The sequence below is a fragment of the Neofelis nebulosa genome, chromosome 13, assembly GCF_028018385.1.
Source record: "Neofelis nebulosa isolate mNeoNeb1 chromosome 13, mNeoNeb1.pri, whole genome shotgun sequence".
Classification (NCBI taxonomy): Eukaryota; Metazoa; Chordata; class Mammalia; order Carnivora; family Felidae; genus Neofelis; species Neofelis nebulosa.
In genome coordinates this window covers 63,839,950-63,866,841 of record NC_080794.1, presented here as the reverse complement: position 1 = coordinate 63,866,841, position 26,892 = coordinate 63,839,950, and positions in this window count along the sequence as shown.

The following is a 26,892-nucleotide window of genomic DNA, read 5'->3' as shown; positions in this document are numbered from 1 at the left end:
CTATCAGCACAGAGCCTGTCACGGGTGAGATCATGACCTAAGCAGAGATCAAGAGCTTGATACTCAACCATCTGAGCCACGCAGGCACTCCTAGGCTATACTTTCTTTCCTCTTCTTGCCATTTATTTATTGAAGAAACTGTGGGCCATTTGTCCTATGGAATTTCCTTCATTCTGGATTTTGCTGATAGCACCCCTGTGGTATCATTTAACATGTTTCTCTGTCCCTTTAAAATGGTAGATTCCAGAGTTGCTTGGCTTCAGATTTGATTTTTTGGCTAGAATATTTTACAGTTGGTGTGAACTTCCTATTGCATCACGTCAGGACCACATAACTCCTCGTCGTTTTTCTTTTTAAATATCAAGATTAATCAGTGGGCTCAGTTGCTGTCAGCTGGATCTATCCATTATAAAGTTCACGTTCAGCTTTTTTCCCTCCATCAGCTTTTCACTTAATGGTTTTAACAGCCATTTACTATCATTGACTAGATCCATTCTTTCATTAGGTGTTGTTGTATTTGTTTTGAAACTGCTTCTATTCTTCCAGCTTTTTATTTTGACAAATTTAAAACTGTACAGCAAAGTTCACTGTTGCAATGAATGCTCATATACTCTGATACAGATGAACAATTTGTAACTATTTCCACATTTGGTTTAACTCTCCCTTTCTTGTTCTAAAACACTTGTGTGTTAGTTGCTGACATAAATGACACTTCATCCCTAAATACTTCAGATATCTTTTAAGAACAAGGACATTCGTCTGTACTGCACAGTGTAATGATCACTTTCAGGAAATTTAACATTTGCCTGATAGATGAGTTCATATTCAAAACCCTTCTATTCTCCCAGTAATGTTCTTTATAACTGCCCCTCCCTCATCCCAGTGTAAGATCTTTCATTGTATTTATTTTGTCTTTTTAATCTCCTTTATTCTGGAATAGTTCTCCAAGGTTTTGTTTTTGTTTTTTGTCTTTTATGAGTTTTGAAAAGTCCATGCAGCAGATTGTCCCTCAATTTGGATTTATCTAATGGTTTCCTCATGGTTAAATTCAGGCTAAACATTTTGGGCAGGAATACCATGTAGGTGATGTTTCCTTCTCAGTGCATCATATCAACAGGCATATGATATCAGTTTCTCTCATTATTTGTGATGATACGTTTGATCATTTTTAAGGTAGCATCATTCAAGATTCTCCATTGTAAAGGTGTCCTTTGCTCTCTCTGAGTAATACATTATGATGTGGGTAGGGGCAGGATTTGAGACTGTGAATATCCTGTCCTCTAAATATTTTTGATCCAGGGATTTTAGCATCCATTGATTATCTTGCTCGAATCAATTAATTATACCTTTAGTAGTTATAAGATGGTGAATTTTCTTTTTAAAAAAATTTTTAAATAATTTTTTAAAGTTTATTTATTGAGAGAGAGAGAGAGACAGAGACAGAGACAGAGACAGAGAGAGCGCAAGCAGGCTCTACACTGTCTATGCAGAGCCCTACAAGGGGACTGAACCCATGAACTGCGAGATCATGACCTGAGCCAAAGTTAAGAGTCAGATGCTTAACTGACTAAGCCACCCAGGCACCCCTGGGTTCTAAGTTGACAGTTATTTTCCTTCAGAATTTTGAGGCTATAATTATTTATCTTCTGGTTTCCATTGCTCCTAATGAGAAGCCTGTTGCCTGATTGTCATTATGCTGCTAGCTTGTAAGATTTTTCTCTTAGATGTTCTGCAGAGTCACTAACAGTTTTAGGTGTAAATCTCTTTTTACTTATTCTGCTTGGGAATCCAGTTGTGTTCCTTCTTACTGAGAACTTTTTTTTTTTTTTTTTTTTTTTTTTGCATTCAATACCAGTCAATTTGCCACCATTGAATCTTTATATTTCTTCTCTCTCTTTTCTCTCTGTTCTCTTCTTCTGGAATTTCTAATATCTCTATTGTACCTTCTCATTTTATTTCTCATGTCTTAACTTCTTCATATTTTCCATGACCGTAACTCTGTGAGAGGCATTTTGGGTACTTTCCAATTCGCTTTCCAATTTACTAATTCCTTCTTCAGCAGTGTTATCAACTGCTTAACCACTCCACTGAGTTGTTTTTATTTCAATATTTTATTTCTAGAAATTATTTTTTAATGTTTATTTATTTTGAGAGAGAGAGAGAGAAAGTGCAAGCAGGGGAGGAGCAGAGAGAGAGGGAGGAGAGAGAATCCAAAGCAGGCTCTGTGCTGTGAGCATGGAGCCCTATGTGGGGCTCAATCTAATGACCATGAAATCATGACCAAAGCCAAAACCAAGAGCTGGAGGCTTAACTGACTGAAGCACCAAGGCACCCCTGCTATGAGCATTTAAAGTATACAGCCAGTCTGTTCAATACAGCCAGTCTGTTCAACTTTTGCCATTGTTCATCTGAATTTTGTTATTCGTGGATAACGTATTCTTCAATCACCTTCAAGGATAAATCATCATCTATAAGACCTATGTTGCTCAAAATGCAGGTTGCAATCCATTAGTGGGTCAGGAAATCAATTTAATGAAATAAAATAGAAAATAAAATACCAAGGTACATCACATATGTAAGTATAGGTACTGCTTACTGAAATTTTGTTTCAGAGGGATGTGTGTATGTGTATATGCTGGGTCATCATGCAAAATATATTTCAGCCCGTGATTCAGGGTAGACATGTTTGAAGGTCACTGATTTGGACCTTTCTCTGAGACCCTACTCAACCTACTACCCACTTTTGGCAGGCCCACCTTCAAGAGCAAAGATTAATTGCAAGAAGATAAGCCTTAGGAAAACTCAAGGCCTATCTTCTCCATATAAAGTTCTTAGAGTACAACATCATACCCTAGGGAGGAGGGCAGATCTCACAAGTTTCTATACTGCCCTGAATTACAAGCCCCACAAATGGTCAAGGATACCCAGTGAATCACAGATATTCCCTGTGCCCCAGGACTCTGTACTTCAGCCTAATATCAACTCCCTGGGAAGGCCTTTCAGCTGATGTTTAGCAGGACTTTGAGACTCTTAAGTGCTGTTTCTCCAGGGTCTTGACCCCTAGACAGCTGCTTGAATGTGGCTCTCAAGGCCACCATAAAATAGCCACCTGGGAGAACACCTAGGCAATTACTCCCCTGCACTTAGCTCCCAGGGAAATTATCATCTGCGGAAGTCCCCTACACAGTATAGAAAGTAGAAGTGCCAGCTGTAAAGTCTTTACTTTGAGCATCAGCATTGTTATTGAGAAAGGCCCCAGCACTTCTTCTTCCGCTGTACCATCCTGAATGTCTGAAAATCACACAAGGATTCAACCCATTTCATTTACAATGAACCCTGGTATGAAGGGATTTTAGCCTCATTTAGCTTCCACATTCAGTATATCCCAAGGTTCCAAAATAAAAGAAAGAGTCATCTCTAAAAAATCAAACTGATATCCACTGAGCTCCTACTAAGTGTCAGACATTTACACCTTTTGAATGATCTCATTTAATCTTTATAGTAACTCTATGAGGTTACCCAAATAACTTTAGGGTCAGAGAGGTTAAGTAACTTGCTAGAGGTCACCTAGCTAGTAAATTGTTGCTGCGGTGGAATTTGAACTTCAGTTTGGCAGGCTCTTGACCACTATTCCCACTCTACAGCCCTTCAGTAAAAGCCCTCTCTGCCAACAAGGACATAGATTCTAAGGCCAACTCATGCAGAGCCAGTGCTTTCTCTGCATGACTGGCCTAAGAAGTAAAATGACCAGGATGTAGATGCCTTCTCCCTGGCTAGCTCCCTGGACAAGTTGCTTACATCTCTGAGCCTCAGATTCCATCCACGCTAATACGCGGACTATCTCTGTCAGGAGGCTGCTACAAGGAAGACATAAAATAATGACATGAAAGCATTTTGTAAAGCATAATATGCTATGCCAACGAAATACTCTAAAAAGCCATACAATTAATTAGCTGAATGTGTCTGCATTTTCCCTGTTGGATTGGGAGCCCTTTCATTGGCTTCCATTGCTCTTAGAATAAAACCCAAAATGCCTACTTGACCAGCGAGGCCTGTACAATATAGCCCTTTGTTTCCTCCCCCTTTCTCAAGTGTTCCAAATTTACTGACTTCTCTGTTCCTATCTCAGGGCCTTTGAACATGCTGTTTTCTCTGCCTGATATATTTCTCACCTCTACCCACAACCTCTACTCCCCACCCCCACTTTGCCTAACTAACTGTTCAGCCTGTTAAATGGCAGATAAATTTCCTTGGGGCAGCCTTACATGACTAGGCAAGGTCATTCTATTACACACTCTCATTGCATACCCTGTGCCTTTCTTCCACAGCACTTTGGAACACATTTACTTTATGTGCATAGTGAGGGTGGCCATTAGTGATTGAATATGTGTCTTTCCCATTGGAAGGGAAGCTTGATGAGAGCAAAGACCATATACATTTCACAAGTCCTGTATCCCCAGCACCTGGCAGAGCACTTCACTTGGCACAAAGTAAAGCCTCCACAGATATTTGAACACATTTTAAATATCAATAAATGCGAGCAGAGACTGCTTTACTCATTTTATCACCGATTAGATGTCCACAGAAATCTGTTATGCTTCAACTCCTTTAGACTGGCATTTCTGAACATGGGGTTGTCCATAGGATAGAAATAGGTGTTATACAACAGAAAGGATTTTAGGGTCAAATAATTTGAGAAACAGGTTAAACAGGTTAAAAGGATTTTAACTTTTTTTTCCTAACTATAAGACTTCTTAGATCCATGCTTGGGTCCTTGAGAGATGCCAGTGCAAAGCAGAGCCCCCAGCCCAACCATGATCCACACACAGTATGAAGGAGAAATAAATCTTCCTTGCCTTAAACCACTGGATGGGGGTTGTTACAGCCACAAACTTAGTCTACCTTGACTAGGAATACATTGTCCATATATAGTATTTTTGATATTGGAAAATCTATAGATAGGAGGCCAGAAGGTTTCTGGGAACCTAGATGGGTCCATTGAGGAGGTGGGTGACCAGGTGACCTCATTTACTAGAATCATTCTGCCCCACACATGACCAGGGAGACAAAACTATCATCATACAGCAGATGAAAGTTGATTGGTAGTAGGTCAGGCTTTCAAACCAGAAGGCATTTAATCATTGATTGATTAATAAGCTAAATAAACAACATTCATTGGGCACCTACCACATGACAAATACTGTTAGGTGCTAGTACACACCAGTGAACAAGATATAGGTTCTCAGGGCTCAGAGACCAGGGTGGAAGACATACAAGCAAACAGTCAATTCCAGTATGGTGTTTTAAGAGCTAAAAAGGCACCCAACACAGAGAGAAGGCTCCCAAAGCAGATGTGGGATTGGAGGAGCTTCTTGGAGGAGATGACATCTAAGCTATGATCCAGAGGATAATTTTAAAAGTAGCCACATAAGGGGCGCCTGGGTGGCGCAGTCGGTTAAGCGTCCGACTTCAGCCAGGTCACGATCTCGCGGTCCGTGAGTTCGAGCCCCGCGTCAGGCTCTGGGCTGATGGCTCGGAGCCTGGAGCCTGTTTCCGATTCTGTGTCTCCCTCTCTCTCTGCCCCTGCCCCGTTCATGCTTTGTCTCTCTCTGTCCCAAAAAAAAAAAAAAAAAAAAAAAAAAAAAACAACAAAAAAACGTTGAAAAGTAGCCACATAAGAAAGAATAGAAGAGCATTCCAAGCAGAGAGAACAAGTTGCTGGAGGTGAAGAATCTGCTCCAGGTTATGGAAGGGACCCAGCAGGAGACAGTGAAGCACCAGGGAGCATAGTGCCTTCTCTAAGGTACGAGGTAGAGGAGAGACCAGACCCAGATATCAGCTGGGAACCTGAGTGAGGAAGAAAAGTAGCGTAAATCTCAGCCAGTAGGTATGATTCAGGTAACAGGATTTAACAGGGCAGGGGCAAATGGGGCCAAGAATGGGAGCAGGGCCTCTTCTTCTAAGGATAAGAGTCACCCAGGAAGCAGGAGAATTGGGAATGGATAGGAGCAAGGAGGGAGGAGGGACTGAAATCCAACATAGGAGGAGCCAGACCTTGACTGTTTTCCTTACTAGGAGACCAGGACCCCTGCAGTTAGGCAGCTCTGAGGCACAGAGGTGTACAGCTGGTCAGAGGACAGATGATCAGAGAGGGTGGCTAAGAAGGAGGTTTGGGGAAGACCTGAGGCCCCCCAGCTCCAGCCATGGTGCTGCCTGAGTCCATCATGCTCCACTCAGGACTGAGGTGAGAAATTGAAATGGGGAGGTGTTTGGCCCGTGAGCCTTGGCAGCCAAGCTGGTCTGTGGTTCAGCTGCTAGTATGCTTGGGGTCATGAGTTCAGGCACTGAGAGTGTAGCTTTGTTGTTTTCCTTTCATTTTATAATTAAGTTTAAAGATTCCAGCCAGATTCAACTGAAAGAAAAGGAGCCAGGATTGAATTAAAGGGAGGTCAATGTTAATGGTGTTCAGAAGTCTGGAACAGATACAGGAAACAGGACCTACATGTTCCAGTACCAGGTCTAGGTTTCCTCCGTCACTCTCTGTGGGCCTCCTCCCCACTACCAACCCCTCTAAGAACATCCAACCCTCTCCTTAGGAACCTCTCTCATTTCCTTTTCAAGGGACACTTTCTCAACTGTAGGAAAATGTCTCCCAACTCTCAGCCTTTCCCTGTCCCCTGCATACTTGCCTGCATTCCTTTGTTCATCCACAAGACAAATACTAGAAATAGCATAGTACAGTGTATAAAGGCATGGATTTTGGAATTGGACAGAAACTCAGCTCTACTACCTAATTGCTATGAGAACTTGGAAGAACTTCATTGAGCTTCAGTTTCCTTATCTATAAAATGGGGATGATAATATTTTCTTCAGGTAATGATTAATTGAGATATGTATAGAAGCATTTAGTGCGATGCCTGGCACTTATTACGCACTCAGTAAGTGTTAGTTATTATTACTGATACTATTAAAATAGAACTTTAAACAACCTGTACTTACCTGGCTCACTGGCTTAAGTGACACCATCAATTCTTTTGTAAAACATACTGACTTATACTCATGGCTCATCAAACCTTCATGGCTAGGATGCAGTGCACTTGCGCTCCCCCATTTGGTTGAATTGCATGCTTACCAAGAGTCATTTGTTTTTAACTCAGCCTGTTTATGCCAGCTGTGCATATTATTCTTATTATATAATTTAACTAAATGTTACATAAACCAATAAAATATGAGTACTAAACTAATGTTGCTGTTTAGAAAGATTCTGTAACAGCGAGTTGCTTAAAAATTTTATCAAATTATGTATTAGTGAGACAACTGAAAAAGAAGGGGAAAATCATTAAAAAATCTAGCATTCTGCATTCAGATAGCTTCTCAAATACTTTCCGGTTTCCAACCCATGTTAAAGAAATCAAAACTGAAAAAGGCAATCAGTACACCCCCACACAAAAGAAGGTCTTGGCCCTACAACTAAAAATTAGAGTAGATAGTCTTTTATTTGTTTTAATCTAAAAACAAAACATTTAGGGTATGGAGAGGCAAGTTGAGAGGTGATCTCAGCCCTCAAGAAATATACAGTATAGACAGGGAAGACAGAAAAGTAAGTTGTTGATCACAGTAGACTATAATGAAGGTTAATGGAGCAGAGGGAAGGGATACCTAACTTGGACAACAGTGCAGAGGCTACCTGGAGGAGGTGGCTCTTGAGCTTGCTCTGTCCTTCCTCACATCTGTCCCTCAACTCCTTTCAAATCTTTCTGCAACATAAAAAGCTGGGACTTGCCCTCCAGCTTTGCCTGATGGCTCCCTTATTCAGGTCCCAGTATCGACAGATTCACAAAGAATGTTAGAGGGGACATGGCTACCCTCCCTGACAATAAGAACCCCAAGGATCTTAGGGATTTGTCATACGTGCATTTATTAAGACCTTCTGTGTTCTGTATATATTTTCAGCAATGCTCCATCTCCCAGGGTGAGGTCTATAAAGAGCTTGTACAAAACTCTTTTAAAAAAGTAACGTTTTTATTTTAAGATAATTCACATGCAATTGTAGGAAATAATAGAATACTCTTTACCCAGTTCTGACCAATGATAATATCTTACAAAACTATAGCACAGTATCACAACCAGGATATTGACATTGATATAGGGAAGCTACAAGACATTTCTATCACCACAGGGATCTTTCATGTTGCCCTTTTATGGCCATACCCATTTCCCTCCAGCCCCTCACTCCTTCCTTAACCCCTGGCAACCACCAATCTTTTCTCCAATTAAATGATTTCATTATTTCAAGAATATATAAATGGAATCATAGAGTATATATGGGGATTTGGGGATTGGCTTTTTTTTTTTTAACTCAACATAATTCTCTGGAGAGTTATCCAGGTTGTGGTGTATATCAGTAGCTCACTCCTTTTTATTGCTAAGTATTATTCTATAGTGTGAATGTACCACAATTATTTCCCCATTGAAGAGCATTCTCCCATTGAAGGGCATCTGGGTTTGTTTCCAGTTTGGGGTTATTGTGAATAGAGCTGCTATGAACAATGGTGTACAGGTATTGTGTGGATATAAGTTATCATTTCTCTGGGATATATGCCTACATGTACAATTGCGGCAGGTCATATGAAAAGTGTATATTTAGTTTTTTTAAGTAACTGCCAAACTATTTTCTAGAGTGACTATACCATTTTACATTTCCAACAGCTATGTATCATTTCTCTGCACTTTGCCAGCATTTGGTATTGCTTTTTTTTAAAAGCCATTTTGAGACATATATAATGATCTCTCATTTTGGTTTTGTTTTTGCATTACTTTTTTTTTCAAGTAGGCGTCATGCCCAGCATGGAGCCCAACACAGAGCCTAATGCAGGGCTTGAACTCATGATTGTGAGATCAAGACCTGAGCTGAGATCAAGAGTTGGACACTTCACCAACTGAGCCACCCAGGTGCCCCTGGTTTTGCATTACTTTGAATATCTTTTCATGTGATTATTTGCCATATGTATATCTTCTTCAGTGAAATGTCTCTCTTCATGTTTTTAGCCCCATTGTCTAATTGAATTGCTTGTTTGTTTGTTTTTACTGTTGAGTTTTAAGAGTTCCTTACATGTTCTATAAACTAATCATTTGTTGGGTATGTGGTTTGCAAATATTTTATCCCAGTTTGTAGTTTGTCTTTTCATCTTCTTAACAGAGTCTTTCACAGAGCTAAAGTCTTAAATTTTTATAGAGTCCAATTTATCAATTTTTCCTTGTATGGATCATACTTTTGGTGTCAAGTCTAAGAACTCTTTGCTTAGTCCTAGATCCTGACAATTTCCTATGTTCTTTTCTAAATGCTTTATAATTTTATATTTTACACTTGAGTCTATAATTCATTTTGAATTAATCTTTGTATAAGGTGTCAGACTTAGTTCAAGGTTCTTTTTTTGTTTTTGTTTTTCTTTTTTAACGTATGGATACCCACTTGCTCTAGCATCATTTGTTGAAAAGACTGTCTTTCCAGTGTGCCTGGGTGGTTCAGTCAGTTAAACATCTGACTCTTGATTTCATCTCAGGTCATGATCTCATGGTTATGAGATCTAGTCCCATTTCAGGCTCTGCACTGAGCCTGGGGCCTGCTTAGGATTCTCTCTCTCCCTCTCTCTCTGCATGCCCCCCCCCCCCTACTCTTTCTCTCTCTCAAAATAAACATTTTTTTTTTCAACGTTTTTTATTTATTTTTGGGACAGAGAGAGACAGAGCATGAACGGGGGAGGGGCAGAGAGAGAGGGAGACACAGAATTGGAAACAGGCTCCAGGCTCCGAGCCATCAGCCCAGAGCCTGACGCGGGGCTCGAACTCACGGACCGCGAGATCGTGACCTGGCTGAAGTCGGACGCTTAACCGACTGCGCCACCCAGGCGCCCCAAAATAAACATTTTTTAGAGAGAATATCTTTTCCTCCATTGAATTGTTTTTGCACCATAAGTTGGGCATATTTGTGTGGTCTACTTCTGGATTCTTTATTCTGTTCCATTGATCTATGTGTCCATACCTCTATCAATACCATATAGTTTTGGTTATTCTTTTAATATAATTTATTGTCAAGTTAGCTAACACATCGTGTGCTCTTGGCTTAAGGAGTAGATTCCCATGATTCATCGCTTACATACAACACCTAGTGCTCATCCCAAGTGCCCTCCTCAATGCCCACCACACATTTTCCCCTACCCCCTACCCCAACCCCCCCAGTAACCCTCAGTTTATTCTCTGTATTTAAGAGTCTCTTATGGTTTGCCTCCCTCTCTGTTTGAAACTATTTTTTCCCTTTCCCTTCCTCCATGTTCTTTTGTTAAGTGTGGAGTTTCCTCAAAAAATTAAAAATAGAATTACCCTACAACCCAGCAATAGCACTACTAGGAATTTATCCAAAGGATACAGGATGCTGATTTATAGGGGCACATGTACACCAATGTTTATAGCAACACTACCAACAATAGCCAAATTATGGAAAGAGCCAAAATGTCCATCTACTGATGAGTGGATAAAGAAGATGTGGTTTATATATACAATGGACTACTACTTGGCAATGAGAAAGAATGAAATATTGCCATTTGCAACAAGATGGATGGAACTGGAGGGTATTATGCTAAGTAAAATAAGTCAGTCAGAGAAAGATAGATATCACGTTTTCACTCATATGTGGAAGTTGACAAACTTAATAGTTTTGATTATTGTAGCTACATAATAAAACTTGAAATTCCACAGATGCACTCCTCCCACTTTATTCTTCTTTTTCAAAATGTTTTAGCTATTTTAGCTCCTCTGCCTTTTCATACAACTTTAGAATAATCTTGCCTATATTTACAAAAACAAAAACAAAAATAAAAAACCACCATCTTGCCGGGATTTTCATAAGAATTGTGTTAAACCTATATATCAATTTGAGAACTGACATCTTTAGTCTTCCAACTTGTGAATATGGTTTGTCTCTCCATTAAAAAATATTTTTAAATTTCTTTCATCAGCACTTTGTAGTTTCAGGATACCATTCCTGCCCACATTTTGTTAGATTTACACCTGAGTATTTCATTTTATTTTTGAGCAATTATAAATGGTATTTTAGGGGCACCTGGGTGGCTCAGTCAGTTGAGCATCTGACTCTTGATTTTGGCTTAGGTCATGATTCTAGGATCATGGGATCAAGCTCCCATCGGGCTCCATGCTGAGCGTGGGACCTGCTGAAGGTTCTCTCTCTCACTCTCCCTCTCCCCCCCCCCCCCCCCTCTCTCTCTCAGCACCTAGGTGGCTCAGTCAGTTAAGTGTCTAACTTTGGCTCAGGTCATGATCTCGCAGTTTGAGCGCCACATCAGGCTCTGTGTTGACAGCTCAGAGCTGGAGCCTGTTTCAGTTTCTGTGTGTGGCTTTCTCTGTGGCCCTCCCCTGCTTGTGATCTTTCTCTCAAAAATAAATAAAAAAACATTAAAATTTTTTTATTTTAAATAAAAAAAGATTCTCTCTCTCCCTCCGCCCCTCTCCCCCACTCTAAGTAAATAAATAAGTAAATGAATAAATTTTTATTTTTAATTTCAGTGTCCATATATGCATTGCTAGAGTATAGAAATACAATTGATTTTTGTAGACTTTATCTTGCATTCTTCAACTTTGGTAAACTTATGCATTAGTTCTAAAAGGTTTTTGTTTTTTGTTTTTTTGTGAGGTCGTTTGCTTTTTTTGTTTTTTAACATTTCTTGGGATTTCCTAAGTAGACAGTAATGTCTTCCTTTCTGATATGTATAGCTCTTATTTCCTTTTCTTGCCTTATTGTCGTAGCTAGAACTTCACAGACTACACTGAATTGGTGGCGAGAGTGAACATCTTTGTCTTGTTCCTGGTCTTAGGGTAAAACATTCAGTCTTTCACCACTTATTGTAATTTTACCTCTAGGATTTTTAAGAATTCTCTTTATCAAATTGAGAAAGTTCCCCTCTATTCCTATTTTTCAGAGTTTTGGGGTTTTTTTTGTTTTTGTTTTTGTTTTTTTTGGTTCCTCTCCCTCTCTCCTCCTATTTTTCAGAGTTTTTATCATGAATGGGTGTTGAATTTTGTCAAATATTTTTTCTGCATCAACCAATATGTTCATGTGACTGTCCTTTAGCCTGTGCATAGAGTAGAATGCATTCGTTAGTTTTTAATTAATTGAACCAGACTTTCATGACTAGAATAAACACCAGTTGGTCATAGTGTATAATTCTTTTCACATATTTCTGGATTTAGTTTGCTAGTATTTTCTAAAGGATTTTTGCATCTATATTCATGAGGAATATTGGTGTGTAGTTTTCTCTTTTTGGTACTGTCTTTGTCTAGTGATATCCAAGTAATATTAGCTTCATAAAATTAATTGGGAAGTGTTACTTCCTTTCCCATTTTCTGGAAGAGAATGTGTAGCTCTGCTCTTCTTTTTTCTTTAAATATTTGGTAGAATTCTCTAGTAAAACTGTCTGGGCCTGGATATATCCTTTATAGGAATTTAAAAATGATTAATTCCACTTCCTTGTTAGAAAATTATTAAAATGACCAATTTCATATTGTGTGAGTTGTGGTAGTTTGTGTTTTTCAGTGTGTTTAAGGTTGTTCATACTATTCACTTATCCAGTTGATGTTTGCAGGGCCTGTAGTGATATTGCCTGTTTCACTCCTGAAATTGGTAATTTGTATCTTCTCTCTTTTTCTTTTGTTGGTCTTGCTAAAGGCTTATCAATTGTATTGATACTTTCAAAGAACCAAATCTTTGTTTCATGGATTTTCTCTATTTTTCTGTTTAAAAATTATTGATTTCTTCTTTTCTCTTTATTATTTTCTTCTTCTGCATGCTTTGTGTTTATTTTGCTTTTCTTTTTCTAAATACCTGATGTAGGAGTTTATAATGTCAAGACTTTTCCTATTTTCTGATGCAAGACTTTAGTGTATACATTTGCCTGTCAGCACTGCTTTAACTGTGGCCCACAAATTTTGATATGTTGTATTTTCATTCAGTTCAATTTATTTTTAAAAATTTCCCTTGAGACTCCCTTTGACTCATGGATTATTTACAAGTGTGTTGTTTTGCTTCTGAGTGCCTGAAGAGTTTATTGTTATTTTTATGTTACAAATTCTTTTAAAAAATTGTAGTCAATGAATGTACCATGTATTATTTCAGTTCTTTTAAATTTGTTGAGGTTTGTCTTATGGCTCAGGATATGGTCTATCTTGGTGTATGTCCCATGTACACTTGAAAATAATATGCATTCTGCTGTTGTTGGAGTGTTATGTACATGTCAATCAGATCCTGTTGGTTGATGGTGGTATTTAGTTCTATCTAGTTATCCTATCAGTTTTTGAGAGGGGTGTTGAAATCTTCAACTATAATTGTGTATTTGTCTGTTTCTCCTTTCAGTTCTATCAGGTTTTGATTTACATATTTTGCAGTTCTGTTGCTTGGTGCTACAGTGCTACACAAGTAGAACTGTATATCTATCTTCTTGATGAGTTGATCTTTTAATCATTATATCATATCCCTCTCTGTCTCTAGTAATTTTATTTACTCTGAAGTCTGCTTTATCTGCTACTAATATGGCATATGGACTGATACACATATGGAATTCTTCTTTGTTTTAATGTTTTCATGATATATCTTTTTCCATCTTTTGCTTTCTCCACCCCTCCACACACTCTCACTTGCTGTTTCTCTCTCTATATTTGTGTGTGTGTGTGTATACACATATACATATATACATATGTATATACATATACACACATATGTATTTAGGTCATGATTTTTAATCATTCTGCCAATGTGTCTTCTAATTTGTGTATTTATACCATTTATAGTTAATGTAATTATTGATCTATTAGAGTCTGATCTCTTATTTTTTGTTTTCTATTTGTTCTGTTTTTCATTTCCATTTTCTTTTCCCTGCCTTTTTGTGGTTACTGGAACACTTTTTAGAATTCCGCTTTAAATTTGTTTTAATGTTTATTTATTTATTTTTGAGAGATAGAGAAACACAAGTGGGGGAAGGGGCAGAGATAGAGGGAAACACAGAATCCAAAGCAGGATCTGAGAGCTCAGAGACTGACACGGGTCTTGAACCCACAAACTGTGAGATCATGACCTGAGCCGAAGTCAGATGCCCAACTGACTGAGCCACCCATGCACCCTTTGGATTCTGCTTTTAGACTTTTGATCTCGGGGTCATGAGTTCAAGTCCCACACTAAATGTAGAGCTTTAAAAAGAAAGGAATTCTGTTTTTATTTCTCTATAGTGTTTTTGAGTGTAACTCTTTTTTTAAATGGCATCTTTAGGTATTACATTAAATATGCAAAACTATCACAGTCTACAAGTGTCATCATTTTACTAGTTTCAGTGAAGTGTACACCTCTTATCTCATTTTACATCCCTTTATCTTCGCCCATTTATAATATAATGATGTAAAACATTTCCGTTCTATGCATATGTAATTTTTGTTTCAACAGTCAAACATAAGTTACAAAACTCAAGAAGAGAAGGAAAATCTACTGTGTTTATGCATATTTTTGCTTACCATGTTTTTTATTCCTTTCTGGTGTTTCAAGGTTTCTTCTTTTATCAATTCCTTTGTGTTTAGAGAATTTTCTTTAGCCATTCTTTTAGGGTAAGTCTGCTAGTAACACATTCTCTTAGTTTTCCTTTATCTGCTGATGTCTTGTTTTTCCTTTCATTTCTGAAGGATATTTCCACTGGATACTCTGGATTCAGAGTTCTTTTCTTTTAGCACTTGAAAAAGTTGTGCCACTTCTTTCTTGTCTTCATGGTTGCTGATGAAAAACCCACTGCATTTGAATTGGGTTCTCCTCCAGGTAAGGTGTCACTTCTCTCTCATTACTTTCAAGAGTTTTCTTTGTCTTCAGTGTTTAGAATTTTGACTATAATGTGTCTTGGTGTGAGCTTCTTTAGGTTTATCCCGTTTGGAATTCACTCAACTACTTGAATCTGTATGTTTACATCTTTTGCCAAATTCTGGAGAGTTTCTGCCATCTTTGAATGCTTGTTCAGTCCTACTCTCTATTCTCCTTCTGAGACTCCAATGACAAAAATGTTAGATCTTTTGTTATAGTCCTACAGTTTATTTTTGGTATTTTTTTTTCTCTTTGTTGTTCAGATTGGGTAACTTCTACTGTTTTATCTTCCTCTGTTCTTCTCTATTCTGCTTTCAAGCCCATTCATTGAGGTCTTTAGTTCTGTTATGATATTTTAGAATTCCAAAATTTCTTTTGGTTCTTTATATTTCTATTTCTTTGCTAAGACTTTCTATTTCTGCTAAGACTTTCTATATCTTTGCTAAGACTTTTTGTTTTTTCATTTGTTTCAAGTGTGTTCATAATTGTTCATTAAAGCATTTTTTGTGATGTTGTTTCAAAATCTTGTTCTGATAATTCTAACATTTTTGACAACTCAGTGTTGGCATCTATTTCTTTCTTTCTTTCTTTCTTTCTTTCTTTCTTTCTTTCTTTCTTTCTTTCTTTCTTTCTTTTTTTCATTCAGTTTGAGATCTTACTTGTTCTTGGTATGATAAGTGATTTTTTTATTGAAACTGGGAATTTGGGGTATTATAAGACTCTTGATTTTACTTAAACCTCTGTTTTAGCTGGCTTCCACTGGCACTCCTCTAGCAGAGGCATAAGGAGAACATTTCATTGTTAGTGCAAGGTTGGGTAGAAATCCAGGTTCCCCACTTGGCCTTTCTCCTTATTACTGCTGGGTGGAGGTAAAATCTCCACCTCTCCACTAGGCCTTCTCTGATACCTCCCTGGCTGAGAGGGGTTAGGAGTGCTTTGTTACTGCTATCCACATAGCTTTCATTGACACCATGGAAGGAATGAAAGTCCTTAAACTGTACTAGGCCTCCTCCAACACCACTCCAAAGTAAAGGAGGGTCACCTCATAACTGCTGGGTGGCAGTTGAAGTCCAGGATCCTCATGTGATCTCCACTGACACGTGGGGTGGGGTGGGGAGCTTGTTACCTCTGGCAAGTACAAGTGTTCACACTCTCTACTTGGCCTTCTCTGACACCATCCTGCCAGTGGTTGGAATGCCTCATTACAGCCTACTTAGAAGTCTAGGCTCAGCACTCATCTTTGCTGGCATGGGTGAGAGTGGGGCCACAGATTTTTTTCTGTGGAATTTGGCTGAAGTAGATCAGTTATTGTCTAAAAGCTGTCTCACTTAGTTGCCCTTTTCCTGCTTGTTTGACTAGAGAGAGCAGCTTTCATGAGGATTTTTTTGGTATGTGTGTGCTTATTGGTGTTTCTGGGTGGCCAGCTTCCTCAGCTCCACGTCTAAGATAGATGAGGTGGGACAAAAAGAAAACTCAGAGAACTTAATATGTTGTTCCTTGGATTCCAAGGTCCCTAGCTGATCTGCCTTCTTCTCTCCACCTTTCAGACTCTTATGTTTGCTTTATGTATAACATCCAAGAATTTTAGTTGTGCTTATTGGAAAGAATAAACGAAAGTATGTCTATTCCACCTATTCTATGCTATCTTTCTAGGATAGAACTTCTTTGATGATTTTGAAACCAACCCACTTGCTGGGTCTTCAGGACCCAGGTACTGTGTAGGCACTTCAGGGGGAGCATAATATATAGATTATAGCTCCTGTATGCCAGGACCTCACCATTTGGTGAGACAGACAGCCACGTCTCATATAGTCTGGCTCATTGTTAACAGCGTGGCTTAGAATCAGGACTGAGTCCCAATTCCAGCTCTGCTACATCCAAGCTCTGTGACCCTGGGTAAGTGAGTTAACCTCTCTGATACTGTCTTTTTACTTGTAAAACAGGGGAAAGGGGTGCCTGAGGGGCTCAGTCAGTTGAGCGTCCAACTCTTGATATCAACTCAGGTCTTGGTCTCAGTGTTATGAGTTCAAGCCCCACATTAGGCTCCATGCTGGGCACAGACCCTACTTAAAAAAAAAAAAAAGAAAGAAAGAAAAAAGAAAACAAAAACAGGGGAAATACTAGCACCAATATCATAGGCTGTTGATGGATTAAATTAAATAAAATAGTGCATGTATATCATTTTGCAGGATGTCATCACATAGCAAATGCTTAGTAAATATTAGTTGTTGCTGTTGTTGCTGCTGCTCTTGTTGTTGTTACAAGACAGGCTAGGCTAGGTATAATAATTTGTTATTATAGCCTAGTCCTTAGCCTTAGTCCTCTCCAGACAGAGCAGGTCTTTTGGCTTACTCTGTGCCCACTGCCTCTCTCTTCTTATCAACTGTGGGAATCTTTTTAACTTCATGTGGTCTCTTTGAAAGTGTTGAGATGGATGTTGCACATGATGAGGGGGGAGCAGATGTTTACTATTTGTTTTCACTCATTCATTCCCTTATTTATTCATGAATTCCTTTAGCAAATCTTTGTTGAACAATAACCCTGTGGTTGGCAACATGAAGGAACTTACAATCCAGCAGGAGAGGCATCTAAGTAATGATCATTTGGGGCAGACTCTATGTGCCAAGAAAGATATGATTGGAATACTCTGAGAGCTCGGAAGACAGAGAAATCATATTTGGATAGAAGAACAGGGAGGAATTCATAAGAAGAGTGCATCTGAACTTGACTTCAATAGGTAAACATGGAGGAAGTGCATGAGATGAGCATAGGAAAAGAGAAAAGAGGGTACAAGTTGTCCTTAGAAAACAGAAAATAGTATGGTTTGGCTAGAACATAATGTATTTGTGTGTGTGTGGGGGGGTGGTGGATAGAGTCAGAGGTGGCTAATTATTTGGAGAGCTTTGAATATCGGGTGTATCAGTCAGGGTTAGGGTTGACTGCAAGCACCCAAATTACATTAGCTTAAACACATAAAGGTTTATTTTTCTCTAAGTAAAATAACTTCAGAGTTTGGTGATCTGGGGTTGGTTTGGCAGCTCTACTATCATCAGAGGCCCAGGCTCCTTATATCCTTAGCAAGTGCTTCCATCTTTCAAGTTGGTCCAAGATTGGACCATGGTCCAAGATTGCTGCTGGAGCTCCAGCATTCCAGACATGGAGAGAAAGGAAGGGAAGAGAGGCAATCTACCCAGCTATCTGCCTTCTTTATGGAACCTTTATGGAACCTTCAGGAAGTGACACCCAACAACCTGTATTAATATCTTATTGGCCTGAACTTAGTCACATGGCCATTTATCTGTGAGAGAAAAACATACCATTCATCTGCTGAGAAAAATAAACTGAAACCTCTGGGCAGATTGCTCCCCTGGATAAGATATAAGTTCTATTACTAAAGATGAAAGTATACAGACAACTGGAAGTCTCTTACTAAACCCTTACATCAGAGTAAAGAGTTTAGATGTAATTAATCTGGCAGTGAGAGCCCCGTGGGGATTGTTTAACAGGAGACTGGCACAATCCAAGCTGCTGACTAGAAAGATTAGCCTGGAACTGTGAAGACTATATTGTAGTAGAAAGAAACTAGAGGCAGAGAGATTAGTAAGTAGGTGATTTCACTGGTCAAGCAGGAAAGGGATGAAGATATGAGATGGAAAGTGAAGGGGACAGAGGGGAGACATATTTCAGGAGTATATTATTAGAGTGGTGGCTGATTGGATGTGATTCTGTGGATTGATTTTGCAATGGGAAACTCAGTCACTTGACCAATAGACATGGAATTGGATGATGGGGCCATTTCTGGAAAGAGGAAAAATCTGAGGAAGAGTTTATTTGGGTCCAGGTGATGATTTTAGTTTGAAACAAGAGATTTAGGCAGAACGCTTATGCCAGTGGTTCTCAAAATGTGTGCCCAGACAGCATAGGCATCACCTGGGAACTTATTAGAAATGCAAATTCTGGGACCACATGCCAGACCTACGGAATCAGAAACCGTAGGGTTGGGGCCTAACTATCTGTTAGTACAGTAACACATACGGTATTTTTATATACTAGCAATAAACTATAGGAAATAACATTTTAAAACATGCCATTTACAACAACATCAAAAAATATTAAACACTTGTTGAGATTAATTTGACCAAAGATATGCAAGACTCATACTCTGAAAACTAAACAACACTGCTGAGAGAAATTAAAGAAAACCCAAGTAAACAAAGAAATATTATGCCCATGCATTGGAAAATGCAATATTGTTAAGATGTCAATACTCCCCAAATTGATCTATAGATTAAATGCAATCTTAAAATCCCAGTAGGCTGTTTATTTTTAGACACTGACAAATGAATTCTAAAATGCATATGGAAATACAATAGAATAGCCAAAACAATTTTGAAAAAGAACAAAGTTGAAAGGCTTACACTACCTGATTTTAAGACTTATAAAGATGCAGCAATATAGCATGGTGCTGGTATAAATATAGACAACAGTTCAGTGGAGCAGAATACAGAGTCCAGAAATAAACCCATGCATAAATGATCAATTGATTTTTGAAAAAAGTACCATGGTAATTCAATGGGGAAAGGAGAATCTTTTCAACGAATGATGCTGGAATAATTGAATAGCCATATGCAAGAAGAAAAAAAAAAGAACCTCAATTCTTACCTCACACCATATACAAAAATTAACTTGAAAAGGATCATAGACCTAATATGAGAGCTAAAACCATAAAACTTCTATAAGAAAACACAGAGAAAATCTTGGAGACCTTGGGTTTGGCAAAGATTTCTAAATATGACCATAAAAGTGCAAAGTATTAAAAAAAAAAAATCAAGGGGCGCCTGGCTGGCTGAGTCTGAAGAGTATGCGACTCTTGATCTCAGGGTCATAAGTTCAAGTCCCACGTTGAGTGTAGAGATTACTTTAAGTAAGTAAGTAAGTAAGTAAGTAAGTAAGTAAGTAAGTAAATAAAGAAGTAAAATAACAAATTTGACTTCATCAAGTTAAAAATGTTTGCTCTTCAAAAGATACTGTTTAACAAATGAAAAAGTAAGTCATATACTGGGAGAAATTATTTGCAAAGCAAATATCCAACAAAGCACATCTGTCCTGGAATAAATAAAGAACACATACAGCTCAATAGTAAAAAGACAACCATCTTATCTTCAAAATAAGCAAAAGATTTGAACAAACACTAAACCCGAGAAGATATCTGGAAAGCAAATAAGCACCCTGAAAAGCTGCTCAACATCATGTTATTAAGGAAATACAAATTAAAACCACTACATTACATACCCTCGACATACCCACATACCCACTGGAATGGCTAAGATTTTTTTTAATAAGATTTTTTAAATGTTTATTTATTTTTGAGAGAGAGAGAGAGAGAGAGAGAGAGACAGAGTGTGAGCGGGGGAGGGATAGAGAGAGAGGGAACAGAATCTGAAGCAGGCTCCAGGCTCTGAGCTGTCAGCACCGAGCACAACGTGGGGCTTGAACTCACGAACCGGGAGATCATGACCTGAGCTGAAGTTGGATGCTTAATGGACTGAGCCACCCAGATGCCCCTGGAATGGCTAAGATTAAAAAGGCTGGGGGGAGACTGATCATACCAGATACTGGCAAAGATATAGAGCAGTTGGAATTCTCATACACTGCTGGTGGCTGTGTGTAATAGTACAACCAATCTGAAAAACAATCTGGCAGTTCCTTAAAAAGTTAAATATACATTTACCATATGACCTAGCCATTCTACTTTCAAGAGAAATAAGAGCACAAAGATTTTTATGCAAATGTTCTTGGTACCTTTATTTGTAATAGCCCCAAACTGGAAACTCAAATGTCCATTAACTAGTGAATAGAGAAACAAACTATTGTATATTTATATGATGGACTACTACTCAGTAATAAAAAGGAATGAGCTATTGATACATGCAACAACATGGGTGAATCTCAAAATAATTATGCTAAGTGAAACAAGCCAGAAACAATAGAGTACATTTTTGTGATTCCATTTACATAAAATTCTAGGAAATGCAAACTAATCTGTAGTGACACAAACAAGTTAAAGTTTACCTGGGGGTGGGAGAGGAGGTTGAGGGGAGGGAAAGAGGGATTATAAAAGAAGCAAGGAGACTTTGGGGGGTAGGATATGTTCATTATCTTGATTGTGGTGGTTTCATGATTGTATTCATGTCAAAACTTATCAAATTATTCACTTTAAATATGTGCAGTTTATTATATGTCAATTATACCTTGTATAATGCTGTAAAAAATATTCTTTGGCTCCACCCCAGGCCTACTGAATCTGAAACTATGCAAGTGGGGCCCAGCAACCCATTTTTAAACAAATACTCCAGGTGATTCCGATGCACAACAAAATCTGAGACCACTGATTTAGGTGACAAACTCCCAGCAGGTGGTTGAAATAAGGCTTTGGACTGGAGTACAGATTTCAGAGTGACCTGCTTAGAGGTCAGAGCTGAAGTTATAACATGAGGGGGTTTAGAGAGGAAAGAAACAGAAAGCAAGAGGTGAGACTACAGAATACCTACCCCCAGGAGACAGAGGAAAAAGAGGAGCAGGTGACAGAAGCAAGGAAAAAGGGATCTGAGGTTCGGGGGAGGAACATAACAGATGCCAAGGAAGACATTTTAAGATATGAGGTGATCAACAATGCTGATACTAATGTGGCACTTCCATAAATGGTGTCCAGTTTCCAAATCCTTTTCATGCATGTTAGTGTGTTAACCGTGCCAGGGCTGGGCAGAGAGACATTGATGATGTTATACCTGGTAGGCAGCACTGTCTACGGGAGAGAGCCCAGGATTTGGACCTGGACAACCTGGATAGAATCTAGCTCCTTTGCCTACTCGTGTGTACATTTGGTCAAATTTCTTGAACTGAATTTCCATTTTCCTATTTTCAAAATGGGATAAGTCTACCCACTAAGAAGGTGGAATATTTGTGGTATTTTGACTTACAAAGTTGTGCATTTCTTTACACTTTTCACCTTCACCTCATAACTCCTCACCTTACAGATAAAGAAACTGAGGTCCAGAGTGGCTACATGATGTACTCCAGGTCACAGGGCTGGTAAATATTCCATTCTGGAAGCACATTCTTGACTTGTAACCCACGGACCACTGGCTAGGTGTGTAGATGGGCCTCAGGAGCCTGTGAAACTGCCGAAATCATGTGCAGACTGGATAGGAGTTCCTGACATGTGTTTTTCCTGGAGCAAGTGTTCATTATTTACATTGGCATCTCTATGGGGTCCAGGATCAAAAATGGTTAAGAACTTCTGCTCAAAGGTCAGTTGTATTTAGGGACACCTGGCTGACTCAGTCAGTAGTGCATATGACTCTTGATCTTGGAGTGATGAGTTCAAGCCCCACACTGGGAGTAGAGTTCACTTAAATTTTAAAAAGTCAGTTGTATTTATTTTTCCCTAAGTGCCTTGATTCACACCCCCTAATTCTCAGCCATCCCTTCTCCCACCACATATCTTCTTCCAGAACATAGTTTCGCTACTTCCTTGCTAACTGAGCAGTCTGCAAGCCAGGAAACTTGCATGGTCTCATCTCAGATCATTTATTCATGAGCACTTGCTGATCACCTGCAGATCCAATTGGCACCATCTCTGGTTCCGGGAAGGACCCAAACATGGATGAGGATCCCACCACGAAGGAGCTTACAATCTGGTAGGGGAGGCAGGCAGGGATAGGGAGAACTACGATACCTACAGACAGTCTGTGATGAGAAACATGAGAGAAGGGGCACGAGCAAAGGTCTGGAAAGATTGCATTTGGACTGGCTCGACCCTGACCCCTGGCAATCTATCTACATGTTTGTCCATTCAGAGTTGTACAACCCTCAGCTTCATCTTTATGCTTCAAGCCATCACAACTTGCCTTCCACCCACCACTTTGATGAAATGCTGTCCTCAAGTTCAACAACCAGAAACCCCTTGTCCTCTTCAATAGACTCTGCCACTTTTATCTTTGTTGCTGTCTCTGTGACACTGAGCTGTGTTGGCTGAGGCCCTTTTGGGTCTCCTTCCTCCTGGGCTTTCAGGACAGCAGCATCTCCTTGTCCTTGCCCCACCCTGTTTCTCTGGGATCTCTTTTATCTTCCATCTCACACTTGTCAGTTCCACCTGCAGCCAACTCTTCCCTTTATTTACTCACTAGGTGGCTTAATCCAGGCCCATGGGTCCACTGACCTTTACACAAACGATCCCCACACATTTTTTCCCATCCAGCCTTTCTCAGAGCTCAGTTCTGAATAACTGACTAGCCCCTCCAGCTGGATTCCTCAAGAATCTTAATTTCAACACCTCCCCCACACCAAACCCATTTGTGTGCTCCCAGAAGTAGTCACCCAAACCAGAAGCCTGGGAGTCACTGTGAATGCCATCTTTTTCATCACCTCTTTCATCCACACCATCACTAAATCCTGTGAATTTGGCCTCTTAAAAGCTTTTATATATTTATATTTTTAAATTTAATTTTGTTTTTTAGCAAGAGAGAGAATGCAAGCAGGGGAGAGGAGCAGACAGGGAGTGAGAGGGAGAGAGAGCAAGAGACAGTGAGAGAGTGAGAGTGAGAGTGAGAGTGAGAGTGAGAGTGAGAGAGAGAGAGAGAGAGAGAGAGAGAGAGAATGGATCGCAAGCAGGCTCCACACTCAGTGCAGAGCCCAATACGGGGCTTGATCCCATGATCCTGGGATCATGACCGGAGCCAAAATCAAGAGTCTGATGTTCAATCAACTGAGCTACCCAGGCGCCCTGCCTCTTAAAAACTTTTAAACTGGCCTCTTCCTCCCCACCTCTGCTGCATCTGTCTTAGCTATGCCCTCACCATAGGTTTCTTGAATACCTGCAGAAGCTGTCACAATGCACCTTCCACTGGTCTCCACCCAGCCCAGGCTGGCCTGTAGTTCATCTTCCCTGAGGCTTGCCACATGCCAGCCTCACCCCCACCGTCTCACATCATCCTTACAACTCTAACCAGCAGGCACAATTATTATCCCCATCTTACAGACAAGGGACTTGAGGCACAGAGAAGTTAAGTCACTTGTTAGTAACACGGCTAGTAAAGGACAGTGCCAAGATTATTCTAAAATGCAAACAAATCTTCACACATTGCCCTAAAATCCTTAAGGGCTCCGCATCCTCTTAATACAAAAACTCAAGTTCTTTAGCATAGCAATGCAGACCTTCAGATATGAGCTCTGCCTACTTCTACACTCAGCATTGCCTTTGGGTTTTAGCAATACTATTCTTTATACCAGAAACTCCCCTTTTCCCTACACATCCCCTTCCTAGTTTTTTCCCCCTACTTATTCTCCTAAAGGCTCATGTATTGTCTCATACAGGAAGGCTTTCTTGAGTGCTTCACCCTTCCCAGTTGGGTAGGCACCCATGATGGACACTGTCATGTACCATCCAGATCCCCTTCAATGAGGAACTTTCCCTAGTTGCTGGGAGTGCTATCAGACAGTCCCGTCAGCTCCTGCTGGAGAATGGCCTCAGCTGAAGACAGCTGCCTAGCCCAAGGTCATGCCTGCTTCTTAGGGCTACCCACCCTCTGACTATCAATGTGGGGGCATAAGAGCTGAGCCCTCTGGCCTCAAGTTTGGAAAAAGTTGAAGGGCCATTCCAGTTTGAGTGCCACAAAAGGTCGGCTCTGTCTAATCCTGATTCCTTCCTCTTCTCCCACGGGTTTTGATCCCTCGAGCTTCCTGACAGCACCTTGCACATTAATCTTGATTTCAGAATCTGCTTCTTGGAGAAGCTTTTAGTGCTTATGACTCAACTAGGCTCTGAGCTCCCTGAGGATTCAGTGATCTGAGGCTAGGGCACTACAGGAGAAAGGCAGCAGTCTCCATGAACCTCAGCCCCAGTGGTGTAGCTCGTTGAATGCGGGGCAGTAAGTGACAAACCCTCTGTCTCCATTGATCCACCTGGTCATGGCTTCTTAACCAGATAATTCATTTCCAGGTAGCCCTGGACTTCCTGGCCCCAGGTGGGTCATTAATTTGGTGACTCCTGCTGTCCTCCAGCACTCCCCTGACCACTGCCCCCCAGAAACCCCCAAACCATACTGTGAAGCCCGAGCATTGATTTCAGAAGGCACAAAGCGGGGATATATGGCAACAAGGATATAGTACTCTGTCATATACTGTGACCACTATGAAAATGGATTACTTGTACTTAAATTGCTCCCAGCCAAGATAACGTAGACCCTCACAGAACCAGCAGTCTCAGACCTCACATCCTTGAGTACAAACTTCAATTCCCAGTCTGATCCTCAAAGCAAAGAAACAGCATGGTGTTTTGGAAAAGGCACAGCTTTGGAGTCAAGTAAATCTGAATTCAACTCCTGAATCTTCTCTGTGTTGGTGGTGAGACCTTGGGCAAGTCACATCAGCTACCTAAAGCTTCATTTTCCTGTCCATGGAACAGATGCGGTGATGACCCCTTCTAATAAGGATTTGTTTTGTTTTGTTTTGTTTTAATTGAGATGCCACATATAAGACCCTCTGCACACAGGGGCCACTCAGTACCCGACAGTTCTCTTCCTCTAAACTTGATAATCCAGAACCCTCAGAGCCAAAGCATAACAGAATAATAACTATTACATCTATAGTACTGACTATATGCTAGGCACTATTCTAAGCACCCTACTATACCAACTCAATTCTTTCAACAATTCTGTGAGGTGGGTACCATTATTAACCTCATTTTGCAGATGAGGAAATGAGACAGAGAAGTTAAGTAATTTGCCTGAGATCATACAGCTAGGAAGAGGTGGAGCCAGAATTAGAACCCAGGTAGCCTGGCTCCAGATCTGTGCCCTGGGGGTGGGAGGAGCATACTCAGCACACAGTAAGTCCTCAAGGAAGCTTGTTGATGTTAAGGAAGAAGTAGGGAGGTAGGACAGCAAGGGGGAGGAAGAAAGAATCACTGGGCAAAGTAATGAGGAAGGGTGAGGAAACAGGTAACCCAAAGGATATGCCAGGGCCTGCTTGGACAGAATGGAACCGAGAATATGAAAGGTCTTGGGGATGAGCTGTTTATAAGCCTGGAGGAGCCTGGGCTCTGACCAGAGCCCAGGTAGAAAGCACAAGATATGACAGTGGAAGTTCTTGGTGTTTGTGTCAACATTTGTAGTTGGAGGTCAGTGTGTACATAAACAAGGGCATATTTGGTGCATGTGGGTCTGAGTTGGGAAGGGGAAACCAGGGAAGGTGTCCTGGAACAGATAACATCTAAGTACAGCTTTAAGAGTAGTGGAATGTGGGGACACCTGGGTAGCCCAATCGGTTAAGCGTCTGACTTAGGCTCGGGTCATAATGTCACTACATCAGGCTCTGTGCTGACAGAGCCCCTCTCTCTCTGCCCCTCCCCTCTTCTCTCTCTCAAAATAAATAAATAAATGAACTTTAAAAAAAAAAAAAAGAAGTGGAATGTGGTCTGTAGAGAAGCAGGAAACTGCAGCCCTGTCAAGGAAGGTGACCAGTCTTGAAAGACTGTAGGGGTGGGAGTGGAGTTGGAAGGGGTAAATTGGGGCCTGTAGTGGAGAGCTCTGAATGCCATGCTGAGTCATTTTCAACAATGGGCATTTGCTCAGAGTAATGCTTCCGAAAGAATAACTAGGCAGCAGGAGATGAAGGGCAACAATGAGGAGGGAGGCTCTAACAGTCAGGAGGAATACCCCAAGGGCCACCAACTGCCTGCATCTGTGTGAAGTCATCTCTACCACTCCCCTGGTCCCCTGAGGGACTAGTTATCCCTTCTTTTTTTTCTTCCTTTCTCCCTCCCTCCCTCTCCTCCCTTCCTTCCATCCACCCCCCACCCCACATCTACAGCTGTTCATTCAGTCATTCATTTGATAAATAAATTGCTATTGAGCACTTACTGAATGCTTAGCTCTGTGCTAGTCTGGGGATATTAAAGGTGGCTAAGATGTGATTCCTATCCTCAA